Raw genomic sequence first — 15,673 nt, forward strand, 5'->3', positions numbered from 1 at the left:
ACACTTCTCTCAAATTGTTCTTGAACTTTCCTTTGACAAATTTGGTATGCGTGTCCCCACAAGCCTTTTGATGTTTTCCCCATGCCCAATAAAATGCCTAACTTAAAGGGCTATTCCAGCAGGCAAAATCACAAATCACCCCTCCCCCACAACCCCCCAAAAGAAAAAAATTGTTTTCTGTCAGACACCCACCAAACCAGTTCGCAAGGGTGCCCTAGTTATGTTCCGAATTGTTATAAGAGCCGTCGCTGAACCGCTTCAGAACGGTTCTATCACCTCGCTCCGGTTCAAATTCAGCTCCAGCATGACGACACAGTTATCATCATCATCATAATTTATTAACCTTTAAAAACCACTTTCGAGGCATGGCATAAGGGATGTGGGGGACAAAGACATTGGTAAACACTATGGTTACAACTATACATAAATAAACAATAAAAACAACTTTGTATACATACTTGAAGTCTCTAAATGAAAGGACTCGCGAAAACTCAAATTTAGACAAAGAAAGCTGCACATCGAGTTATCACAATGCGCTTATCTACGACAACGGGTCATGGAGGATTTACGTGAAGATGAGTCCAAACTACTTAAAGAGCACAAAGATAACAGTGCAACTTTACATAACGCACACTGACAACACAGCGATGGTGCATGATGGGTTAAAATAACATGTCAGTAAAGACTTAAATTTAATAGGATCACTCACCCTGAGGCTTTTGCAGACGGGGACCTATCCCGATCCCCTATTAATATGCAAAATATTTCCCTAGGCCTTGGCTTCATACACTTGCCCGCGGTGCGGTAGCGTAGCAGACTTATAACATATGCTCTGGCGGTGCTGCGCGATCAGCAGCGACAGGGACAACACCAAAGGCCGTTGGGACGCGGCTCTCCGCAGCCCAGAACTAGAAGAACAGACATGGCCAGTCCATCGGGCCCGAGATGCGGCCGAGAGGCTAGGCCTTTCGGTTCCGACGTCGGAGCCGCCCGTTTCGGGCTAGGAAACTAGCGCGACCTGAAGGACCTGAATAAAGTTTTTCATACCATGCGACACTCTCATTCAGTATAGCCTCTGGTAGCGTGTTCCAATGTTTGTTCATTACAATGTTTGCTTGTTGTTCCAATGTTTGTTAAAAACTGATTTGTTGAATGCATTTGTGGTTCCGCGCAAACGTTGAATACTCAGGCTGTTAAAGAGACGGCGTGAAGTGCGGTTGGGGCGGGCGTAAAAAAGTGTTCCCGAAGTGCGGGAACATTTAGAACAGTTCATGCAAAACAGAAAGTTGTGAAATCTTTCGACTAAGTGTTAGAGTAGGGATACTGAGGCAATATTTCATACTGCTTATGCTGGATGCTAGCCATAGTCATATCACTTCGGGTTCAGTTCCACTTCGACATTAATAAGCGGTTCAGTTCCTGTTACGATACGACACCACGCAGAGCAGCCCATAGCGTCAGCCAACTAAAAACAGTGTGTTGATAGAAAGTGCATGTAGTTTTCCCCTGTTTTCTTGTCGTTTCCCCAAACTGTGAAGCCCAAAAATGAAATAAGCACACCAACCACAGATGTAGTTGTCATTTGCCATTTAATTCTGTCTGGCGTTTACGTTTTGTTTAATAACAGCGACAACGACGACAACCTAAACCACAGCAACAACAGCAACAATACTAGTAATAGTAATAATAATAAAATCTGCACGTTTTTTATAAATAAAGGTCAAGAAGCTGTAATAAATTCCTGACATTTGTAATGGAGCACAATTCGGGCCCCAGACGCCGTATTCATAGAGCTGTAAGGCGAAGAGAAAGAAAGAACCATTTGGGTCAGCACGTCAGCACAAGAGGTTATTCCACAGGTGAAATCGTATAGTATTCTATATATATATATATATATATATATATATATATATGTACACAAAAGAAAGCTTACGGGAAGTCCACACAGAGCACATTGCATCCAAGGGAGCAAGTGTGATAGGAATATTGCGTAGAGTTAGCAACAATCGCTACAGAATGCACAGGGATGTCATTGTAATGCCACGCAATTCCTTCATGCTGAAGTGAACTGCTAGTTAGCGGCCGTATTCCCTAAAATCTTGTTACGCTAGACTTTCTTTCTAAGAGCATACGCCTGTCAATCGCGATATAAGTGTATCATTAGTGAGGGCGGCCAAACAATGGCAATCCAGAGTCACGAACAAAAAGCTTTGTTAAGCCGGACCCAGTTTTCTTCCGCCTGAAGCTGTATTCACGGCTTCATATCTAATTCGCAATCACGAGCAAACTTTCACTGAAGGCAATTTTAACCACCTAAATTTATTCACAAAGAGAAGATTGATACGAGCTTCCATGCCATGTTATGCATGTCGCCGCAAACAGGACAGCTAGTGGTGATTGAAGTGACGAAGTAACAATATTTTTGCGAAAGCGTCCGAGTTTGCTCGAACGCTCGAAAATTGGTTATGTTCAGCACCGTCATGTGAAGTAGCGAAAGTGACTTGAAGCTGCATTTCTACTTTTGGGAACGGGTTTTTTGTTTTACATATTTTGAGTTAGCTGTTTCTTTGCAGATAGAATTCATGTTTATTAGCGAAAGAACAGGAAATGTTTTAGTGGTATATGCAATCACTGACGTTGACGGTTCTCAAACAGTTTTTGTGCAATAAGTAGGCCACCCTGCAGAGCACATATACATAATACAGACAGCTTTCCCAAAAGAGCCTGTGTATTTTATGTGTATCTTTCTGAAGTGCACAAATGAAAACCTGTCCTGTCAGGCGTTCTAATTGCTGCATATGTTAGACAACTGTCGTATTTTCTTTTGCGCTGTGACATGGTGATGGTTGCTGAATAAACCAGTTTGTGCTTTAAAGAGGCATCCCGAAAACATGGGGCTGTCCGTTTCATAGTGGATTTGTGATGCTGCTGGAATGGCGTAGCGGCGGCATCATGTTATTTGTATCAAAATTGCGACTGATAATTATTCATGATATGGGTGAGATAAACATCCCCAAATTTATGTAGTCGTCTGAGCAGTCAGACGTCATAAAATTTCTTTTGGGATAATTTCAGTGAAGCACGAGTTGCAGCCGTTTTCGAAAGCTTGCTCCTCCCGTAAAAGCCCACGTATTGACGGCAGACGGGAATTCGGAAACATTTACAGCTCCACGGTAAACAAAATAATCATGGCAACTAAACGAAACTCGGCGTAATGTTAGAGTTGTCTTAGCGGGCTCTTGCACAATTATTTTTTCGAAGATAGATTGAGAGTTACAAGGCATTCGCGAGAAAGTTGGCTTTGCCGCGTAGCGTATTCTGCTGATGGACCACTCCACAAAGAAATCCCGGGGTGTGAGCCAAATAAAGTTTCGCTGTAAAATGACATAATATCCTTGAAAACGCAACCAAGAGCGCCGACAGCGCGTGTCGGCGCTCATCACCTAGGTGCCTACTGCAATGCTCTTCTTCCAGGAAACCCTGCTCTCGCGCACGCACTATATAGGGCACCTCTGTATTTTTCCGTGTACAAAGTTTGTAACTGCGCTTCGGTACTATGAATAGCATAAATATATTAATACGGATGTAGACATTCAAGCTCATGCAATTCACTCAGAAGTCTATACAATGCATTGTAATTATTCTTTTTTTCAAAGCCCAATATTGATGATTCTTCGATAGCAATCATTTGACCTTCCAGTTTGAATAATTCCCACATAGCAAAGAGTGGCAAGTCCTTGCGGCATGACAGATGAGCTATAAGTTCAGTAACACGCTTTAGGAAGCACTCACCCGAAAGTAATTGGTTATAAAGCTTCCACAACTCCCCGCACATACGCCGTCTTTGGTACCGAGGGCTACCAAATGATGCTGAGACTAGGCAATGGTCACTAAAGAATACAGGGGGCGCAGTGTAACCATAAATAAGAGATAGCGCGCTCAGCGAACCGTAAATTCAATCAAGCCTTGCATGCGAGGTACCTTGGAAATGCGTGTAGCGACATCCCGCCTTTTCATTTTCCCCAATGTCTACAAGCCGATAATCACATATCAGGCGTTGCAACGCATCACTACTTGGATGATGTCTCAGCTTCAATGACGTACAATCTTGCGTGTTACATACACAATTAAGGTCTCCAAAGAGGAAGAATGCCCGATCAGTACAGAAATGATGTTCTAGAGATAAGAAGAAACATTCTCGTCCCCGTAACTTGCTCGAGGCATAAACACACAAATCTAAAGCTCATACCTCTTATATGAATATCGCACCATATTAGGCGCCCTTCCCCATCTGTAAACAAACGCAGCAAATCACAATGTAAATGTTTTCTAACAAATAACATACAACCTGCGGAAACGCCTATGCATGGCTTACACAAACAATATGGTCAGATAGGAATGGAGATAGAGCTACTTCTGCGTTTTCGCCGGATTCAATATTTGTTTCTTGGATAGCAGCAATACCTAATTTTCTATTGCTTAACAAACCAAGGAGCTGTACTTGTCGTCGCTAACTGCGTAAACCACGGACACTTAAAGTACCGAAATGGAAGGGAAGAGCGCCCGCCATGATCACCTATGTTGGTACAGCGTTTAAGCGCTGCTCCAGAGGTGCACCACTCCCTTCTTGATGAGGTGATGCACTGGCGACCTTTTGTTGCACTTTAACACAAGAGACATCTGCAGGCGTAGACGTACCCCGGAGCGGTTTTGCCAACTTTGACCACTTTGGGAACGCGGGCCTCCTTTCACGAGGGCGATGGATTGTCAGGTGGCTCTGGGCGCTTCTTAGCGGCCTCGTACATCGATCCAGATTCCACTGATTCCGCGATCTCGAACTGGTGGCAATTCTGCCCATGACATAGTTGATTCGTCGTCAGACAACTTAGTCTCATCCTCACTAGCAGGCTTCGGGCTAATGCTATTGTCAGCCGATGAAGGCTTAATCTCCTCTCGTCGATGAGCTTCAGGAGGTGTTTCCCGTACCGGTTGCATCCACAACTTCACTAACATCCATTAGATGATCGGTGAGTCTCACGCTCAGCCGGTCTATTTCCACAAAGCTTGTCAGCGCAGGTTCCGATGCATTCATATGCAAAGTGAAAGTAGCGGTGACAGTTACTGCAGCGCGGTGTTCTACATTGTCGCCGGATATGTCTGACCCTGTTGCACCGGAGGCAAAGTGATGGTCGGCCAGGAACCATGATGAGGCACTGGTGCCCGTGTATGTTCAATACATGAGGCAGATTACTGGCAGGAACTCCATCCTTCAATGTAAACGCCACGTGCCGATCAGTCATTTGCCAGCCCTCCATGCCGTCACACCGCCACATTTCTCTCGTGATAGACTGCACTGTGCCATATGGCTCTAGCGCTTCAACAATCTGTCTCTGTTCGAGGTGTGGGGGAAGCCAAAGAAGCTTCATCTTGATATTTTTGCATTCCGGGTCTATGACAAGGCACTAAGGCCCTTCACCAATAACTCGCCTTTGTCGACAAGTTTCTGTTTCGTGATGCTATTAACACAAGTCACTAACCACAAATAGCTCATCTGGTATTGTCCAACACCGGGGATATCAGTTGCATTTAGCACTGAAAGAAGCGCATCCCAAAGTCTGGGGTCCGATACGGCTGCCCTGTCATGTAAGCATACAGGAAAACTGAATCGAGAACGGTATTTCCAGTTGGTAGACGAGGGAGAACGGCTGAAAGCGAGCGCGGGCTAACATGACGCGGAAGAACTCGCCTACTGATTAGTTGAAATCTGACCAGCTTTCGCAGTGCTGCAACCAACTTGTGAGATTGTTTTAGAAGCCACCAATCGAAATATATAAGCTATTTGATTTAAACCGCGCTGCACATCTCATGCGTATATTTATGGAATCAGTGTGTGAAGTCTTCATTACGTTCATCTTCATCACAGAAAGCACTGTTTATATTTCTTACATTTTTATCAAAATCAAATTGTAAGCCCCACAAAAATATCCCTCGATGCATGATGAAAATGTGTACCCTGACCCCCTGAGGTATTCTAATGCCCGAGTTTTACGTGAGTTAAGACAGTTTTCTCAAATTCGCTCTTGGGATTGTGCTGGCTAGAACTACTCTGTTTTGCACTGCCGTCCGTGCCAAATTGTTAAGTATGGTAGGTCGAAGTGCTCGCAAACGTGGTATCCTTGTAGCAGTACTCTGTATTCACGCTGTGCGGTATCCTGCCAGCTTGCACTTGATTCCTTTGTTTTGGACACCGAACATTAAATCTTAGTCTTTACACGAATCATACCCATTATTGGTGGTTGCTACAAAATACTTCTTGCCCATAGTCCATCTCAGTCAGTCACTGCCAGGCAACGTCATCGCTCCAGAGGAAACTTCTTTCGTCTTGCGATTAAGCCTAGTCGTCGTCTTTCATTGATTATATCGAATACGCACGCAAATAAATGCTTATCAAGAGCGAAGATGAGTGATTGCTCAATGGACAAGCAAACGTTACGGCAAAATGTTAAAAGGCGATTCAACCACTAGTGGAAGTGGATGAAAAGGAATGTCTTTTGGGGGAGTTGGGGGTGGGAATGGGGTGTATGAACCCCATAATTTATTGTGAGAGCCAAGCTGAAGCGACAATTTTTTATCGACGTCAACTAGAGGTTGAGTCACCTTCCAACTTCTTGCCATCAGTTATCAGCATTATCATTATTATCGCCATCAACATTACCACCATAGTCATCATCCTGTCCATCATCATCAGCGCCACTCAGAATAATTTATATGTTCATCATCATTCCCAGTCATCATCATCAGCTCTGTCACCTTTTTAGATTGCACTATCCTCGGGATCGGCCTAGGAACGGGCTATAAGCAGCGGTCTGAAGCAAACATACTCGATATGGGTATGTGGCGGGAACTGGGTAAATACGGTAAAGAGGCGGTAACTCGCCAAGAAAGACATTAGAGACTTTTAGCGTGTCCGGTATTCGGGCAAGCGCAGGCGGTTTTCCGGTTTAGCGGGAGCGTCAACGTGAGCGGCCAGATTGGTGGCGCCAGCTGGTGGCGCAAAGCTCAACCACACAAACGCAGAGCTAACTACTGTATTCTGCTTAGCTGCTGGCGTAAATTTTCGACAGTGGCGTAATCGTGTTCACAATTACGCCGCTGCCAAAAATTTGTACGGGTGGCGAAGCAGGATATGGTGAGTTACTGCAGTTTTAGCTATGCGTTTGTCTGGTTGAGCTCTACAACACCAGGCGGCTTCACCGCTCACGTTTACGCCCCGACCATCCGGTAATCCGCCCAAACCGCTCCCGTTTACCGGAATAGCGTACAAGCTAAAAGTCTCTATTGTCTTCATCTTTAAAAAGAGCGTGTCGTTTGCCCGCTTCCTCTACCACTTCCAAGCATGGTCACATCTCATCTGCTAAAGCAAGCGTCACGACTGCGTTGTCTGAGACATTATTGTCGGTGACAGCGCCTGAGGGACCTGAATGTTTAAAGTGGAGGTTTCAAACAGCAAATATGATTACGCATTTTACATCTTTCAACGCGTTTTACAGCCAACAGTAATTATTCAGGTGTTCGAATTTCCCACTTATTCAGGCTTCTTACTTGTGCTGCCGCGCAGCGGTGCTGACACGAAATACCACGACTTGTTTGGCGCTTTCACCCCAGATGGCCCTGCGTTGTCGCAGCATCTTGTATTCAATGAAAACAGTGAACAGACAGTGGAGATACAGGGCCAAGAAATACCTCGGGTAACAGAATATAAATACCTTGGTATATGGATAAACGAAGGCAACGGATATATGGAAACACAGGAAAAAACCATAACAGTCAAGGGGAAGAGAAATGCAGCCATAATGAAGCACAGAGCGCTATGGGGATACAATAGGTACGAGGTCCTCCGAGGTATGTGGAAAGGGGTAATGGTTCCAGGACTTACTTTTGGAAATGCGGTCGTTTGCTTTAAATCAGGGGTACAATCAGGACTCGACGGGAACCAAAGGTCAGTGGGTCGCCTCGCATTGGGCGCGCACGGGAAGACTACAAATGAAGCTGTGCAAGGGGATATGGGCTGGACTAGTTTTGAAGTGAGGGAAGCTCGCAGTAAAATTGAGTATGAAGAACGGCTGAGGAATATGGAGGAAAGTGAATGGGCTGGGAGAGTGTTCAGGTATCTGTACAGGCAAAACATTGATTCACAGTGGAGGAAAAGAACTAGGAAGCTTACCAGCAAGTATGTGGCCTGTGGGGTGGGCAACACAGCAACAAAGGTCAAGCGGAAAGTCAGAGAGGCTGAATTAATCTCATGGGTGGCGGCAATGGAAAAGAAACCTGCCATGAGTAACTACTTAAGGGGAAAAAACGAAATTAGGAAAGAAACCATTTATGATAACTCAAAGGGAAGCTCATTACTTTTCGAAGCGAGATCGGGATGCCTTAGAACACGCACCTATAAAGCGAGATATAAGAAGGAAGGAGAAGCATGTGCTTGCTGCGGTAAAGCTAGGGAAACGACGGAGCATATTTTATTAGAATGTGAAGACGTCTATCCAGCGGTCGATTTAGGCACTGGCCTCCTTGACGCCCTTGGGTTCAGCGGGAGCAGTGGTAAAGCAAACAGGTCCGCAATAGACATCAGTAAGAGGCGAGTGGAGGATTGGTGGAAGAAAAGTAGGGAAACGACAAAAGACGGAGACGTACAAAAGCACAGTTCGCAATAGGGTATCAGAAAATTTGGACGTGGTAGTTCATAGTGGGGTTTTTTGTTTTTTCATTGGTTAACCTAGGTAGGATATTAAGCAGCATAGTAGCAAGAGCTTGGTGGCGCAAGCCACCGCCCCGTTCCAAAGGGGACGCTCATAACATCCATCCATCCATCCATCCATCTAAAACCCCTAATTGATCTACAAGCATGGAAGCAGGAAACTGAGGAGAGGCCCTACCCTCTCCGCGCGCTGGGAGAAAAGTGTGGAGGAAATGACGTAGAAGGTTCTCCTTTGTTTTGCTGTTTTTTTATTTCTTTGCTGTAGTGGCCCCGACTTTCGGGCCACAATGGCGGCTTTGTTATTGTTCTGTGCCCTCCCACGTGTTGCTCCGTAGGTTTCGTACCGTGGCAAAGGCGCCGTGTGTTGGTCGCCGTGTTTTGTTGCGCTGCGTTAACTGGACCCTGCTCTCCCGGATGTTGCTGTGGCCAGGTGGGACAGGAGGAACTAAAGTTCGTGAAATGAACGCGCATGCAACGCTGTACGCAGTGTACCGCGCCACGGCAATGGCAACGGACGAAGGAATATCCGCGGGAAATTTTGCCCTCTTTGGCGGAATCATGCTAACGTGCTAACGATTGTTTAGTATTGCTGCGGAGCGCGCGGGTCCGAGCAGCACGGTTGCGCGCAGCGCGGCGTGGTTTCGCGAGAAATGTAAACAAGAGAGGAGAGCTGGCCCGATAGGCGGAGCAACGCCATGAGCAACGCCAGCTTCCGGCTTCACTCTCGCTTCACAAAAAGTGGCGTCAGGTAAAGCCCCTTAAAGGGACACTAAAGGTTACCAGAAACTCAAGTTAAAGTGGTAGAGCAATGTTCTGGAACGTCTAAGGCGTCAATATAATCGCGAACAGAGCTTTAGTAACCGAGAAATTGAGGTAAATGCATGACACGATTTGAGACCCCCCAGCGACATTCCGGTACTAGCCCGATGACGAAAGCACTCCTCATAATTTGTGTTACTAATACTCAACTACTCGTATTAAAAATATAATTTCATTTGATTATAAGACGGAAAAAAATGCTAGTTGTCTACGTCTATTCGATTCTAAGAAAAAATAACATTTTGAGGTTACCCTTCAGTAATATGGGTGTTCGAAAGGTTTCGTTTTCGCTCGACTGTGCGCGCTCGACTCTGCGCCGCGCACGCTTTGGAGTTTCAGTAGTTTCGTTATCGCGTCGTGCTGTGAGGGTTCTGCTGGCTCGCGAAAGTTTCATTTGGAACAAGCAGCGAGAATGCCACGTCCATGTGATGTCGTGGGAAGCCCTCGTTGCTTTCCCGCTCCGGAGAGCCGGTGTCGAGGCCGCCGTCGTAGTACGCAACGACACCGGCAGTGCGAGCCCTCAGCAGCAGGTCGCGCTCGTCGGTGTTCAAATCGCTGAAGTTGAGCCCACCATCGCGAGCCAATCTGTCGGTGTCAGGGTCCATTGCGACGAGCGTCGAAGTTTGCGTCATAGAATGAAGTACCAGCTTATGGGCGTCTTGCGCTGGAGTTTGAGGTATAGTAGCGGCGCCTGGTGGCGGTGCGGGAAACGACATCTGGGTCGTGCCAGCTTGGGTCGTATTGAGCCCTGGCTGTGGCGAAGCACGTTTCTAGGCCGAGTTTTGCGTCGATTCGCACTTTTTTATGCCCTGTTGCAAGTGCGAAAAGGCTCGTCACTTCTCACAGACCACGCCGACCACGCTGCGAGCTCGCCGCAGCCTATAGTTTAACGAAAACGGACTCTCCGTGTGCCGTGGGACGTAATGTGGGACGTAATTCGTTTCTCCTTCCGCTAGCCACCATACTCCCGGTTTCGCTCTGTTGTCGGCTCTGTCTTTCTTGGCTCTGTTTCTGGCCGCGCGTTTGCGTTTTGCGCAGAAAAGCCGTAGCGCCGTCTGCGGACGCCGTTCTACTCACCGATGGCGCAACGTCACTATGAGACCATGATGTCAGTACTCCTCGATCGGAGGGCGGGCGATTTGAACTGCGCTAGAGGTACGCGGACGCTTCAGAACGCATTTTCTCTTAAAATAAGTCTCTCCTTGGCACGAAACAAGCGTTTCGAGGTTTCTGTGATGGTATTTCAACAGTCCACGTTGACTTAATAGTAACCTTTAGTGTCCCTTTAAACTTCGTAAAGTAGTGCCACGCTTTGAAGAATGCCGCCTCCTCCTCGCGCGCTCTGCCCGAGGACGACGCCGCATCGCTATTGGCCTAATAGCATCACGTGGGCCCTCGCGCCGTGCATCAGCGCCATTTTTGCTCTAGAAGCGTCTACAGAGTGGCAAGGAGCGCATTGCCGTCGAGCGTTGTCGTCCTCGCTTGTTCTCTGAAGGCCACCGCCACCGCGGGTCGGTCGAAGCACGTGCAGCGGGCTGAAATAGCTGGCACGTTGCCACCCCGGCCGGCCATTCCTAACAGGCTGCAAACGCTCGCGCTTCTTACCAAATCGTCCGAAAAAATACGAGTGGCTTCTGATGAACGGCCACTTTCCGCTCAAAGGCGTGGGTCCCGCGCATTTTCAAAGTTTGCGCGGCCTATCCTGTGCAGCCAAATCTTTCGGTGAGACGCGTTGCTTTTTCCGGATGGAATAACGAAAAGTCTTTCCCCCTAGCTTCCTCGGTTGTTGCACCCATAAGCACAACATATGCTAGCCAACACCCCAACAGGTAAACGGCGCCAGCGCTAGACGGCGCCAAAACTCCGCTGCCAGAAACCAACGGAAGCGGGATTTCGATACCCGGGTATGGCGCCGGCGTCTGCTATGGACCAAAAAAGCGCGTGCTAACACGTGACTACGGCGCTTCGACCAATGGGAGGGTCGACTCTCCGGAGGCGTGGCAGGCGAGAGAGAAAGCGGCATAGTTCGCAGGAAGTCGTTACTTTTTTATTGAGGGGTTTTTATAGCATCTGTTGTTCTTACGCCGTGGCTGCAAACTATATGCTTATTTCCCTCTCCTTTCTCATGTTACATACCAAGTACACACATCAGGTACTTTTGGTGTAGCAACGAATTGAATTGCACAACTGAACTTTTGCAAAACCAATTCTGTTCAAACTGGTGCTCTGTGGCCAGTTACGTTGTTTGTAGCCATACGTTGTTTGCTTATCTATGTTTTCCTTCGTTTCTTGTACTTCGTCTTTCTTACTTCTTTTTTGTGTAACAAGCACAGTTAAAATTATTTGAATGCAGTTTTTCTGCAGTAACATTGTGTTCAATTCTTCTCATTGCAGTGCATAAGAATGTTTTTTACATTATGCTAATTTTGTGGCATATTTTCTTGATGCGAGTTGTGCTGAAATTACATATTTGCTACTGTTGTTTTTTTATTCGCAACTTTCGCGGTCTTCAAAAAGTTGCAGGGTAGGTGTAATCTTGGGAAAGCTTGTAGTGCATTACATTATACCGGCATGTAGAAACGGCTGGAAGTCAACAAATGATGACGTAGAATCGCGGACATTCCATCAATTATTATATTTTCCGCTAGGTGGGATTCGTAAAAACATTGTTTATGACGTCTCCCACAAAAACAAAGCAACAATAAAGAATATTTTAATAATCTACAAATGTATAAACATTTTACAAGCATCAAATAATTTTATGGTTATCACATGATTACCAGATTATATCCTTCTCACAGAATGACAATATAGCTGTTGTAAGAATTCCCGCGCAATTAGGTCAGTGTTTCGTGGGTGTAACGGTTTCTTGTCTTGCCCATGCACTCTGTGCTACGCTAAGTTGCACTTCGTGTGTTGTACACAAAGGAACACGCTATAATACGAAAAAAAGAAAATAAAAAAACCCACAATGCTTTTAATGAAAAACCGGCAAAACAAGTAGCAGTTGTACGCGCTGTAGGATTGTATTCTCAGAAGCGCTTACACGGGCATCTTGCTGTTTGCATAGTTACTTACCACCTGACGTCAAGAGGGCATAGCGAACAAGAAGCTAGCTACTGAGCATGGAAATATTTCTTTGTAATTAGGGTCACATCGATTGTATGGTAAATGTGCAAATACGAAATGAAGGGTGAAGCCACGATTACGTCTAGCGTTCATTTATCTTTCTAGGCTGTGTAACCAGTGACGCAAGTGCAGGGAGAAGGCTATACATGACGTTATTTAGATCATACTGATTTTTTATAAAAAACGCAATGAACGCAGCGAAGGCGGGCACACTTTGCCACTGATAGCATACGCTTCAGGAAAATGATTAACAAAAATTAATTAATTAACTTTTTATAAATTTCTTGGGGGCATTTGTCTGAATGGCAAATTTGGAGGCAGTGGAATTCGATGCACGCCTATATTTTTAATGAACGAGAAGAAAGGGGGTTAACCGAGGGGCCCGAATCCGGCAACATTGATGCCTTCATGTAGCATGTGTGGGTTTACTGACCAGTTGTCTTCCCCCAAAAAGATCACTCACTCGGGATGCCTGCGGCAGAAAGGATGTTCCACATCCACCAGCAAGGTTTGTGAGTGGTCGCGCTGGCTAACATTCCAAGGGTTAGTTCTAGTAGCAACACATAAATACCCCAGAAATGTGTACGGAAAAACGGCGTCGTGGTAGCTGAGTTGGTAGAGCACCGCACGCGCAATGCGAAAACGTGGGATCGTTCCCCACCAGCGGCAAGGTTTTTTTATTCACTTTCATTTCCATTAATTTATCATTTTTTAAATTCAAATAGTAAGTACAAGTAATTTCCCCTGTGCTGTCCTTAGTGTCTTTGTATGTTGGCTTCTTATAATATGACCTCTATTTTTAGAATCTTGAAAATCGCACCTAATTAAACATATCCGTCATCAAATTCCCAAGTTCAATTGAAGCAATATCGAGACTGATCTCATTCAGACGCGCGTCAGACGACAACGCGCAGTAAAGAAGTGTGAGGTGAAGTTTGAATGATCGCATGGCGCGTCAAATACTGTCCCGACATGGTCGCACAAGTTTACCAGCCGCGACTGGCGGAGACGTTCGGTTTAAAACTTGCACATGCGTGTCGTCACGGGGTGTTTCGGCCTGATATGATAGCAGGGCCACCTTTTTGGCCCTCTCACGGCGCTCGGTTTAGATATTGCCTGAATTTGCCCTTGAAATTTTACGATAAATATCTTGAATTAAGGCCACTTTCAGGATTAAAAAAAAAGTGACGCTCGCTTCGCTCATAGCTATTTTATAAAAGAGCTGCATTATCTGAATGAACACCTGCATAGTAGACTGGGGTAGGAAAAAAAGAACAAAAAAATAGCCATAAGAATAGCCCATACAAATAACCTGTTACGCAGGTTAATGAAGGCAAAACCGGCAAAGATCTGAATGCTGTTCTCACTAACTGCAAAGCTATTATCACTCTGCAGAAGCGAGTTTAGGGGAGACTTTTCTACTATGTCGAGGAGGTTTTACCTGTCTCATCTTAATGTCATACATGAAGACATGAATAAAGCAAACAAGTCAATACATTAAGTCTTCTCTGTTTGATTGAACTTTCGTCAAGAGGTTACGACACTTCTATGTGCGGAGCCGCATGAGTACACGCCACACGCCTGTGACGTAGCACCTGCAGGCCTCGTGACATGTGCAAATTGAGGAGAATGGTGCAGCGGCAAGTCACCTGCTTTGCCTGCTGCGAGAGACTGAAAATCTTTCACGAATGCAAGCAGGAATGCTAAGCACAGTTACGCTGAAGTGATGCTGTAACAGATATGGAGGTAGTGCAGCGGCAGCATGACCTGAGTAACTTGCTCAACAGGAAATGCAGCACGCGAGAACAATCACGCTCGAATAAAAGGAAGTCAGCATGCTCTATAATCTTTTGCAGACATGTCCTGACAACCTGCGAGGCACTTAACATGTGCTCAGTTCCTTCCGCCAAATAGAGTGCCTGTTTTAATCGAAAAACAGGAAACATTGCCATCCTCCAGCTACTATTGAACTTGCGCAACACGTTGTCGTCTGCTATAAGAAGTATGCAAGGTGTTTGCATCGCCTGCATTTCCAAACCAGCTAGATGAAGAGGGCCAGGAACTCGTGTACTTTTGGTGCTTGCAGTGCTTCAATTTGAGAAGAGTGGCGCAGGTGGTGCATGCGACAGTGTTGAATCGAGTAAGAAAATGCTACACAAGCTTCCTTAACTAGTGAAGAAAGTGCAATCAAATTGATTAGGCCCAATAATGACAACTTCCGGGAGCAATCGTTCAGCCGTCGACGCCGTTTCTTGCTCTCCTGGCTTTCCATTAGAAGTCCAGGTCTGACCCTTAAGTCAATGCGGCTGGAGATAAGCAATAGTGAAAGACAGCCGATCAAGTGACACTGGAATCTGCAAAGCTGACAGTAGTGGCTGATATCTGCGTAAGTATACTACCTTTGCAACAAGAAAGAGGTACCCCAAACTTTAAAAAGTGTAATAATCGGAATTACTTACTGTTATTGATTGTTGGAAGTACACTTTCGTATTTTCCTCGATCCTATTTCTTCCTCCCTCATTACTATTATTTTGTTGTGTGCGTTGACTATTATTTTTAACCTTAAATATATCATCTTTTTTCTTCACATCACGCACTATGCATATACATAACCCATTTTAGAACATTTTTTTGTGGCAGGGACTAGGGCATCATCAGGTACGCCAGCTTTACGTAGTCTATGAATCCAGCATGCCAAAGAGTTGCTCATCGTATGCTAACAAAATTTCTTTACTTCACACAGCAGAAGATTTACATTGTGTCACTATCTTAGAGTGGCTGTATGAAAGCCTAATACAAATATTTTTTATATTGGTGATCTTGGCAATGGGGTAGGTGAAGAAACCATGGCAATTTTACAGAATTTCATGGGTGAAACCTTGGACCGTATTCCTCAAACCAACAACTCTTTATGTTCTTGCACGAAAAATTCAATAGTAACTGACAAAAAGTAATCATCAACAT

The sequence above is a fragment of the Dermacentor andersoni genome, chromosome 1, assembly GCF_023375885.2.
Source record: "Dermacentor andersoni chromosome 1, qqDerAnde1_hic_scaffold, whole genome shotgun sequence".
Taxonomy (NCBI): domain Eukaryota; kingdom Metazoa; phylum Arthropoda; class Arachnida; order Ixodida; family Ixodidae; genus Dermacentor; species Dermacentor andersoni.